Source organism: Tupaia chinensis, unplaced genomic scaffold (assembly GCF_000334495.1).
Source record: "Tupaia chinensis unplaced genomic scaffold, TupChi_1.0 Scaffold000452_1, whole genome shotgun sequence".
Classification (NCBI taxonomy): Eukaryota; Metazoa; Chordata; class Mammalia; order Scandentia; family Tupaiidae; genus Tupaia; species Tupaia belangeri.
This window is the reverse complement of record NW_006159959.1, coordinates 2,261,190-2,271,175: the sequence shown is the minus strand read 5'-3', so window position 1 is coordinate 2,271,175 and position 9,986 is coordinate 2,261,190. Positions and strand designations below refer to the sequence as shown.

The 9,986-nt window shown below is 36.3% G+C and overlaps 1 pseudogene; it reads right to left on the bottom strand.

Moving 5' to 3' along the window:
- Window positions 1-1,294: 1,294 nt before the first annotated feature.
- The window catches only part of LOC102494808 (60S ribosomal protein L14 pseudogene), a 43,952-nt pseudogene continuing 35,260 nt past the window's right edge, over window positions 1,295-9,986 (bottom strand).

Genomic DNA, 9,986 nt, shown 5'->3' with positions numbered 1-9,986 from the left:
ACTAGCATTGATTTTAACTATGTGCTTGGCATAAAGTAAGGTTGTTTTGTATTCTTTATTTAACTACCAGGACATATGAAAAATAGAAGTTACTTTTTTATTTTTCAGAAGAGGACATCGCAGTTCAATCTCATACAGCTGCAGTAGCTAAACAAGGGCTTGATAATGTCTGAGAGTTCAAGAAGCGTTTCTCTAACAGTCCTGTCAACACAGAAACTAAATGTACTCTGTTAAACTAGAATACATGTCAGTTAATTTAATTGTTATAATTTCTGTCAAAGTTCTAGTCAAGACAATTATAATACACAGATTTTCAGTATTTTGGTTGGGTTTACTCAGCACATACAGACTTAGCTAAAATAGAATGCAATAATAGTAGTCTATCTTATTAAAGATAAATAATTATGAGAAGGGGACTCTGTACATTTTGGGGGGAGCAGGTTCTAAAATGAGTTTCATAGATTTCCAAGATACACTATAGCATTGCAATATCTAACTCCACTCAGGGTGTTCTACTGTCCAAAATTACTAAAATGTATTCTGGATGGGAAATCTCATTTTGTAATGATGTATAGTGAATGAATGTAAAGAAATAAATTTAAATAAAAAAATGTTGTAGTACAAGGGAACCAGAAAATCCAAGGAACCAACTTACCGTATGTAATTTGTGTACTTATTTCATTTTCCTGCTAAGTGTATTAGCCTACTATCAGCCTGCCTACTCCCAGCATCAGCAACAGGCTTCAAGGCTTTAAATCCAGACTGATATGGATTTGCCGCCATCTTAAAAAGAGCCTTTATTGTTTTTATCAAGCTTCTTGCACTTTCTTGCCAGACACCTTTGGTACAGGTGCTTTCTGAACTGCAGCTCTCTGACCCTTCTGGGCTTTCAGGGGCCGTGCTGCTTTTGGGCTCGTGGCTTTCTGGTATAGAACCTTCTTGATTCCAGTAGTCATTCTTTTTTCTTTCTTTCTACTTTTCTTTCTTTCTTTCTTCCTTTCTTTCTTTCTTTCTTTCTTTCTTTCTTTCTTTCTTTCTTTCTTTCTTTCTTTCTTTCTTTCTTTCTTTCTTTCTTTCTCTCTCTCTCTCTCTTTCTTCTTTCTTTTGTTCTCTTTCTCTTTCTCTCTCTTCCTCTCTCTCTCTCTCTCTCTTCCTTCCTTCCTTCCTTCCTTCCTTCCTTCCTTCCTTCCTTCCTTCCTTCCTTTCTCTCTCTCTCTTTTCTTTTTCTTTCTTCTTTATTTTTTTTTCTTACTTTCTGTTTGGATTTTAAAGAGATTTTTGTTATAGGGCACACTTATGCAGTCATCCTTTTTGGTGGAACTTTACCAGCAGTTGCTGCAGCAGAAGCAGCCTTAGCAGCAGGTGTTTTGGGGGAGAAGCTTTCAGGAGAGTTGCCTTTTGAAGTTCCTTGACTTCATTCTTGATTATTATTGATTATTCTGTTCCTCTTCTTCTTTTTTCTTTTCTTTTTTTCATGATTTTGAAATGATTCAAATTTTTCATATTGGCATTTCTTTCTCTGGTTTCCATCTTTTTGACTCATCCTATGACTACCCATCTTGAATTGATATCTGCTTCCTTCCAGGCTTGGTGGATATACTTCTGGTGTGCACACACGTGGAAACTTAAGGATGAAGTCTGTGGGCTGAATGCATTGCAAAGGCATGACCTGTCTCCTCTCCTGTGTGCAAGGTCCATCAACCAAAGCCCTGCTCTGATCAATTACATCGACAATTGTAGTCATCTTCCTGGCATGAGAGCCAGATGGGACGTACACCACCTGGCCAACCCCACAGTGCCTGACCAGCCTACTGGTGGTGTTGGATGAGAAGAAAGCACACGGGAATTTTTTTCTTTTAATCAAATAGCCAAAATTTGATGCTGGAGAGCTAGAAGGGAAGTTAGGTATCCCTATAAAAAGGGATTCACGCATTAGAAATAGTAACTTTAAAGGCATAATACACTATAATTTATTTTAGCATTTTAAGTGAGCAGTGGAACTATGTAAATATTTAAATTAATTAGAACAGGTAATCATTGCTTCTTTTAGTAATTCATGTTTTAAACTAAAGATACTTTGACAAGATCGTTGGTTTTGAAATCGAATCAAGCTCTGTTTATATCTTAATTCTGCTATTTATTATTTTAGCTATGTGATTTATACAAGACATTAAAATATTTGTTGCATTGTTTTCATCATCTTCCCAACCCCAGGACTTTTTTTTTTTTTTTTTCTCCTTGTTTTCTTTTTTTTTGAGAGATTTTTGCTATGGGGCACATGCGCTCACTGGAGAGACAGAGAAAAACAGGGAAATAGAGAACAAGAAATCATCCCCCAGAGGGGATAGCCATTCTGCAATCTCCTCTCCTCCATTCTCCTGTTAGGATTGTGGGCACACATACATATGTGCCCAGTGTGAGTTTTAAGCCACAAATTTGGGATGCAAACTGTGGTCAACTACGTGGGCGTCGAGCGAGATAACTTCTATGCCACCTGCTGTCCCCCTTATTCATCTTCTTTGAAATGGAGACAATACTGACCCCATTAGTCTCATCATAACCCTTATAGGTTTGTTGTGAGGTTAGGTGGGATATTTTCCTTCTTTCTCTAATTTCATTTATCATTCTTAGTATTTTTAATTTGTTAGTGGGCACATGTGCTTACTGCACACACACACACACACAAACAGGAGAGAAAGAGAGTGAGAAAGCAAGCTGACAGATCAGGGACTCAAATCATGGTCAACCATGTGAGAGGCCAGCACTAACCACCAAACCACCTGCTGGCCCCTAAACAGGGTATTAGATGTATACAAATCTCCTGACTCTAGACATCTCTCTTTCTTTTTTTTGGAGAGGTTTTCGCTATAGGGCATGTGTGCTGGCCAGAAAGACAGAGAGGGACAGAGAGACAGAAAGTGAGAAATCACCCCCCAGGGGGGATGGCCACGCTGCAATCCCTTCTCCTCCCTTCTCCTCTTTGGATCGAGGGCACGCACACACACGTGTCTGGTGTGAGTTTATTAAGCTACCGGGTCCGGGACGTGAACCGTGATCAACTACATGGGAGTCCAGTGACATAGCCATTACGCTAACTGCTGGTCCCAACATCTCTCTTTCTGTAACTATTTAATTAATGTTTTTGATACTTATGACTCAAGAGAAATTGTATAGCAGGATCTTAAAAGATTTTTATAACCATAGCCTTTATATTTTAAGATAAATTACAATTTTGTCAGGCTAGCAGGTGGTATTCTGCTTAAGACCCTGGACTTCCATGTGGCCAGCCACAGTTCAAGTCCTGGACTGGGCAGCTTGAAACTCACACTAGGCACATGTGCGTGAGTGCCCAAAATTCCAAAAGGAAAATGGAGAAGAAGGGATTATAACATGGCCATCCCATCTGGGGGATCCCCCACTTTCTCTCTCTCCAGAGAGCCCATGCTCCCTACAGCAAAAATCTCATTAAAATAAATAAATTACAATTTCCTCCAAAAATTAATTCTTTTCAGACCTGCACTTGTTTTTTTAATATTTAGTTATGGAAATAATTCACAAAGTTTAGTAAAAGAATATCTATTCCACAAAGGGCAAACTTTCCTTTAAAGAACAGAAAATAAGCTAAGAATTAAACCAATTATAGGAAATATGCATAATTATATAATTTCAGTTTTCTGAAATTCTAATGCAAATGTAATGAGAGATAGCACGGCATGCAGTTCGAGGGGGTACTGTCACTTTAAATAGCCATTTTGTAAGTATAGTCCAAATGTACTTCAGATTGACTGTTTATAATGACTAATTATTACTCTTATCTATAATTACTATAATTACTTTATTCATAATTAGGGCACCAAAGGCCCAATTAAGGTCTCGATTAAAGACTAAGATTGGATGACTCCCAACTTTTGAATTAAAATTGAAGTCCCCCAGAGGGGATAGCCATTCTGCAATCTCCTCTCCTCCATTCTCCTGTTAGGATTGTGGGCACACATACATATGTGCCCAGTGTGAGTTTTAAGCCACAAATTTGGGATGCAAACTGTGGTCAACTACGTGGGCGTCGAGCGAGATAACTTCTATGCCACCTGCTGTCCCCCTTATTCATCTTCTTTGAAATGGAGACAATACTGACCCCATTAGTCTCATCATAACCCTTATAGGTTTGTTGTGAGGTTAGGTGGGATATTTTCCTTCTTTCTCTAATTTCATTTATCATTCTTAGTATTTTTAATTTGTTAGTGGGCACATGTGCTTACTGCACACACACACACACACAAACAGGAGAGAAAGAGAGTGAGAAAGCAAGCTGACAGATCAGGGACTCAAATCATGGTCAACCATGTGAGAGGCCAGCACTAACCACCAAACCACCTGCTGGCCCCTAAACAGGGTATTAGATGTATACAAATCTCCTGACTCTAGACATCTCTCTTTCTTTTTTTTGGAGAGGTTTTCGCTATAGGGCATGTGTGCTGGCCAGAAAGACAGAGAGGGACAGAGAGACAGAAAGTGAGAAATCACCCCCCAGGGGGGATGGCCACGCTGCAATCCCTTCTCCTCCCTTCTCCTCTTTGGATCGAGGGCACGCACACACACGTGTCTGGTGTGAGTTTATTAAGCTACCGGGTCCGGGACGTGAACCGTGTTCAACTACATGGGAGTCCAGTGACATAGCCATTACGCTAACTGCTGGTCCCAACATCTCTCTTTCTGTAACTATTTAATTAATGTTTTTGATACTTATGACTCAAGAGAAATTGTATAGCAGGATCTTAAAAGATTTTTATAACCATAGCCTTTATATTTTAAGATAAATTACAATTTTGTCAGGCTAGCAGGTGGTATTCTGCTTAAGACCCTGGACTTCCATGTGGCCAGCCACAGTTCAAGTCCTGGACTGGGCAGCTTGAAACTCACACTAGGCACATGTGCGTGAGTGCCCAAAATTCCAAAAGGAAAATGGAGAAGAAGGGATTATAACATGGCCATCCCATCTGGGGGATCCCCCACTTTCTCTCTCTCCAGAGAGCCCATGCTCCCTACAGCAAAAATCTCATTAAAATAAATAAATTACAATTTCCTCCAAAAATTAATTCTTTTCAGACCTGCACTTGTTTTTTTAATATTTAGTTATGGAAATAATTCACAAAGTTTAGTAAAAGAATATCTATTCCACAAAGGGCAAACTTTCCTTTAAAGAACAGAAAATAAGCTAAGAATTAAACCAATTATAGGAAATATGCATAATTATATAATTTCAGTTTTCTGAAATTCTAATGCAAATGTAATGAGAGATAGCACGGCATGCAGTTCGAGGGGGTACTGTCACTTTAAATAGCCATTTTGTAAGTATAGTCCAAATGTACTTCAGATTGACTGTTTATAATGACTAATTATTACTCTTATCTATAATTACTATAATTACTTTATTCATAATTAGGGCACCAAAGGCCCAATTAAGGTCTCGATTAAAGACTAAGATTGGATGACTCCCAACTTTTGAATTAAAATTGAAGAAAAAGGCTAAAAGGAGAAACCTCGAAATGGCTGCTAAAACATCAAGGGAGTGTTTACCTTTAAGGTAAAATATGGAATTCTGAATGAATATGTCCATAATTCAAGTAGAGGTACAATGGCATCATATGCATCCTCTGTATAATATTGCATGGATACTGAAAAAGTAACTATTGTCTACTTTCCATCTTTTCTATTTCATTACTTATATTTTTTTCTCCCTATTGGGTGTGTGTGCTGGCCAGAGAGAGAGAGGGAAAGTAAGAAATCACTCTCCAGGGGGATGCAAGGCCACAGTCCTTCCTCCTTCATTCTCTACTCAGGGTTTTGGGCACATACTCACAAGTACCTGGTGTGATTCTCAAGTTGCAGAGTCCAGGACTCAAACTGGAGAGTTGGCCATTTGAAATCCAGTCACCTTAACCTCCATGACACTCCCTGGCCCCATTATTTAGGAAATATTTAACAAAATAATATTTGCTAATTTTGATTTTTGATTCTGAGATTTATTGGCCTTAATAAAAGAAAAAGTGGGGATCCCTCAGATGGGATACCCACATTATAATCCCTTCTCTTCCATTTTCCTTTTGGGATTTTGGGCACTCACGCACATGTGCCTAGTGTGTTTCAAGCTGTTGGGTCCAGGATTCGAACTGTGGTTGGACACATTGGAGTCCAGAGTTTTAATCAGAATGCCACCTGTTAGCCCCACATAATTGGTAATTGTAATTTATCTTAAAATATAAAGACCTATTTATTGACCGTAATTTTTTTAAGAGATTTTTGTTATAGGCACTCACCAGAGAGACAGAGAGAGAAATAGAGACAGAAAGCAAGAAATCTTTCCCCAGGGGAGTTGGCCATGCCACAATTCCTTCTCTTTCATTTTCCTCTAGGGATTTTGGTCACACATGCACATATGCCTGGTGTGAGTTTGAAGCTGAACCATAGTTGACTAGGTGGGAGTCCAGTGATATAACCATTACACCATCTGTGCATCCAAACTTTTTTTTTAAGTCATACTCTTAGTGGTTTTTGGTTTTGTTGTCATTATTATTATCATTATCCATTCGATTGTGATTCATTTCAAAAAGATATTATTACTAACAACAGAATTAGCTGTATGAATTTTACTCTGTTTTTGTAAATGTGCTTCAATCATTAGAGATACTTTCTATTTTGCACCAGGTACAAGGGGAATTGCATTCTTAACATTATGGAGCTAAACCAAAATGTCTTTTTTTCCCCCAGTTTTTAGGGATCTTCAGCAATAAACTTAAAAAGAAGACTGAACTTAAGTAAGTTTTTCTTATACTACACTTTCATTGCTGCAAACTGTTCCCAGTTGCCTTATTTCCAAAAACCCTTGAAAGGTTTCTGAGGACAAGTTACTGAGAACATATTGCTTAGCCCAGGATTTGATTATAGAATCACACCCACACCTTATTTTTTTTTTAATTTTTCAATTTTATTCCAAAATGTGTGTGCTTAAAAGAAAGGAAGAGAGAGAGAGAGAGAGCACCTACAAATGGGGCCTAGTCATACCACAATTCTTTTTTCCTCTGTGTCTTCACCCTGTCAGAATCCTGGCACGCACGCACATATCCAAGGTGTTTTTCAAGTCCTTGGGGCCAGAATTTGAACTGTGAAACCTGACTTCCTCTGCATAGCACTTAATTGCTGTGCTATGGGGTGGTTCTCAACAGATTTTTTAAAAGTTGTACTCATTTTGTGAATAAAAAAACATAATAGAACTGATCTCCAACTGGTTACTCATCAAATACCTATAGCAATGGGAAAACATACCTACATCTTCTTAAATATTTTGAATGTAGTATATTGAATCAGACTGTTCATTTCATCACTATAAGTGAAAATCACACATGAATTTCTTAAGAGGAATTTTTTTGGATCCCACCAAATTACCCATACATAATTATTATGCCATCTGCTGATCTCCATATAGATTATTTAACATTAAAACAAGTTGGAAGTAGATACTAATTTCACTCCTCTTTATAGATTAATGGGGGAAGCAGTCTCACTGTCTATTTCTCTCTCTGCCTGGTGAGTGCACATGCACTCTGGCAAAAATGGGGAAAAATTTTATTTCTAGGCCAGGCCCCGAGTACTTGAAATTAAACCCTGTTCTTAGAGAGCTAGATACCATACAGCCAACTGTGGTTAAAATCTGGCCTTGGAAGCTTGAAAAATAGGCATGTGTACATGCATGTGTGCCCAAATCCTAACATAACAGGGAAATGGAGAAGAAAGGACTGTATGTGGTTGACTTGGGACTAAAATAGTCACAATATGTGTTATGATAGACATATTATTAACTTATTTACATCCAAAACAGTGTGCAGTAAATATATTAGCAGAATTTGAATCACTTTAATTTCCATAATCACATAAGATAAAATTCACTATTTTAATTGCATCATTCAATAAATTATGGAAAGTATATACATTTGTATAAACAAAATCATTAAGTTAAAATATTTCCATATACTAGCAATGAAAGATAAAATTTAAAGTTTGAAGTGCTATATACATAATGCCATAAAATGTGAAATATTTACTCATTAGATGAAATATGTACAAGGCTTATACACCAAAACCTACAGACCATTGCTGAGAGAAACAGAAACTAGCCTAATAATTGAAGGATACATGCTATACTCATGGATGAGAGTACTATTATTTTCCTTTGATGTTTCTGATGAACTTGTGCCATTTTGGTTAATGGCAGAAATAAAACCGTGAAAACATTACTGTCTACTTGTGATAAGCTCCTGTGCCTAACTGGCCCCATTGATTCATCAATATTTTTATATGATTTCATATAAAAGTGAAATCATTTGTAAGTGTTTTAGGATAATTTCTCTAGCATTGTGATATTCAGTGTTTTTGCTTCCCTGGGACTCCATGGTAAATTTCACTTGAAAAGTTCAGTTAGCAGGGGCCAGCCAGTGGCATAGTGGTTAAGGCTCTGGACTTCCATGGGACTGACTGCTATTCAAGTCGTGGACCTGGGAGCTTGCTTTCTCATTTTCCTTCTCTCTTTCTTATCAAATTTAAAATGAAAGAAAAGATAATAAAATTAAATAAAATATTTTTTTAAAGTTCAGCTAGCTGATCAAGCACTAGCAAATGTCATTTGTTTTACTGCTACAGTTATGTGTGTGATAACCACACCTCTTTAATGAGCTCCAAGCAGAGCATACCTCATATGGTACCTGTTATCCCCACAAGGGCAGAGAGCTCCCTTGTCTTTGGTTTCTGGTGAAATATTAAGTTGCTGAGCAAGCATAATTTAACATTTCTTTATTATAATGGTGTGGAAGTCATCTTTCCGTTAAAGATGAAATTTTAATATTAGAATTTATTTTTGAGTATGGACCTAGAATGGAATTGAGATTCCTTTTATGTAAGCAAAAATGTCTAAATGTTACTCTCAATTTTTTCACATTGTAGGAAATGCATGAAAAATCCTTACTGATAGGGAAAAAGGCCTCTGGGACCTTATATGTCAGTTGTAAAAGACAGATTGTTATACCTATAAATTTGTCTTTTTTGAAACTGACATCCAAGATCCCAGAGCCTTTTTTTTTTCCATCACTGAAGACTTTTTATGCAATTCCTATAGCATACTGTATTCTATTCTTTATAAGAAATGTTCAACCATTCATATTAGAAAGACAGCAAGACACCTTGCCTATTGCTAAAAAATGAAATGGAGAAATTAGAAGTGAGGGCATACAGTAATACATCTAAGGACATTTAAACAAATAAGATAAGGCTGAATTACAAAAAAAAGTCATTGGCTATGTTAATATATAAAAGTTGTGAGCCCGTAATGTATCTAATTTAGAAAAAGGATAAATAATGTAATAAATACACAATAATATTTTTAGTAAGTCTTCTGAGCTAGTGTTTAATAATTTCAAAAAACTATACTGAATTTTGTTCAGTGTCTTTATGGTTTTGTTCTGATAAGGAATAAATGATACTTAATCAGGTCTTCATGCCAGTATAACAAATAACCATAGCATAAATTTTTAATTTTTACCATACTCATCACCATTAAAAATTGGTTAATCAATTATGTTAGGGAAATCCAATGTCAAAATACTCAATTTAGGGAACCAGCAGTTAGCGTAATGGCTATGTCTCTGGACTCCCACGTAGTCGACTAAAATCTAAATTTTATTGGTTTTAATCCTTCAATTCTGTTATTTCAGGTATTTTGTATATTTATTATATTAATATTTTATTTTACTATATTCAAAATATACATAATATATTCTATATTATTTACAATTATTATATATAACAGGTAATATACAATATTTAACATATAATTATTATCATATATATTTTATGTGTTATGTATGTGACATATAACATATAACATATAGTATATATTACTATATATACTAATATACACTATACAGTGTGTATTATAT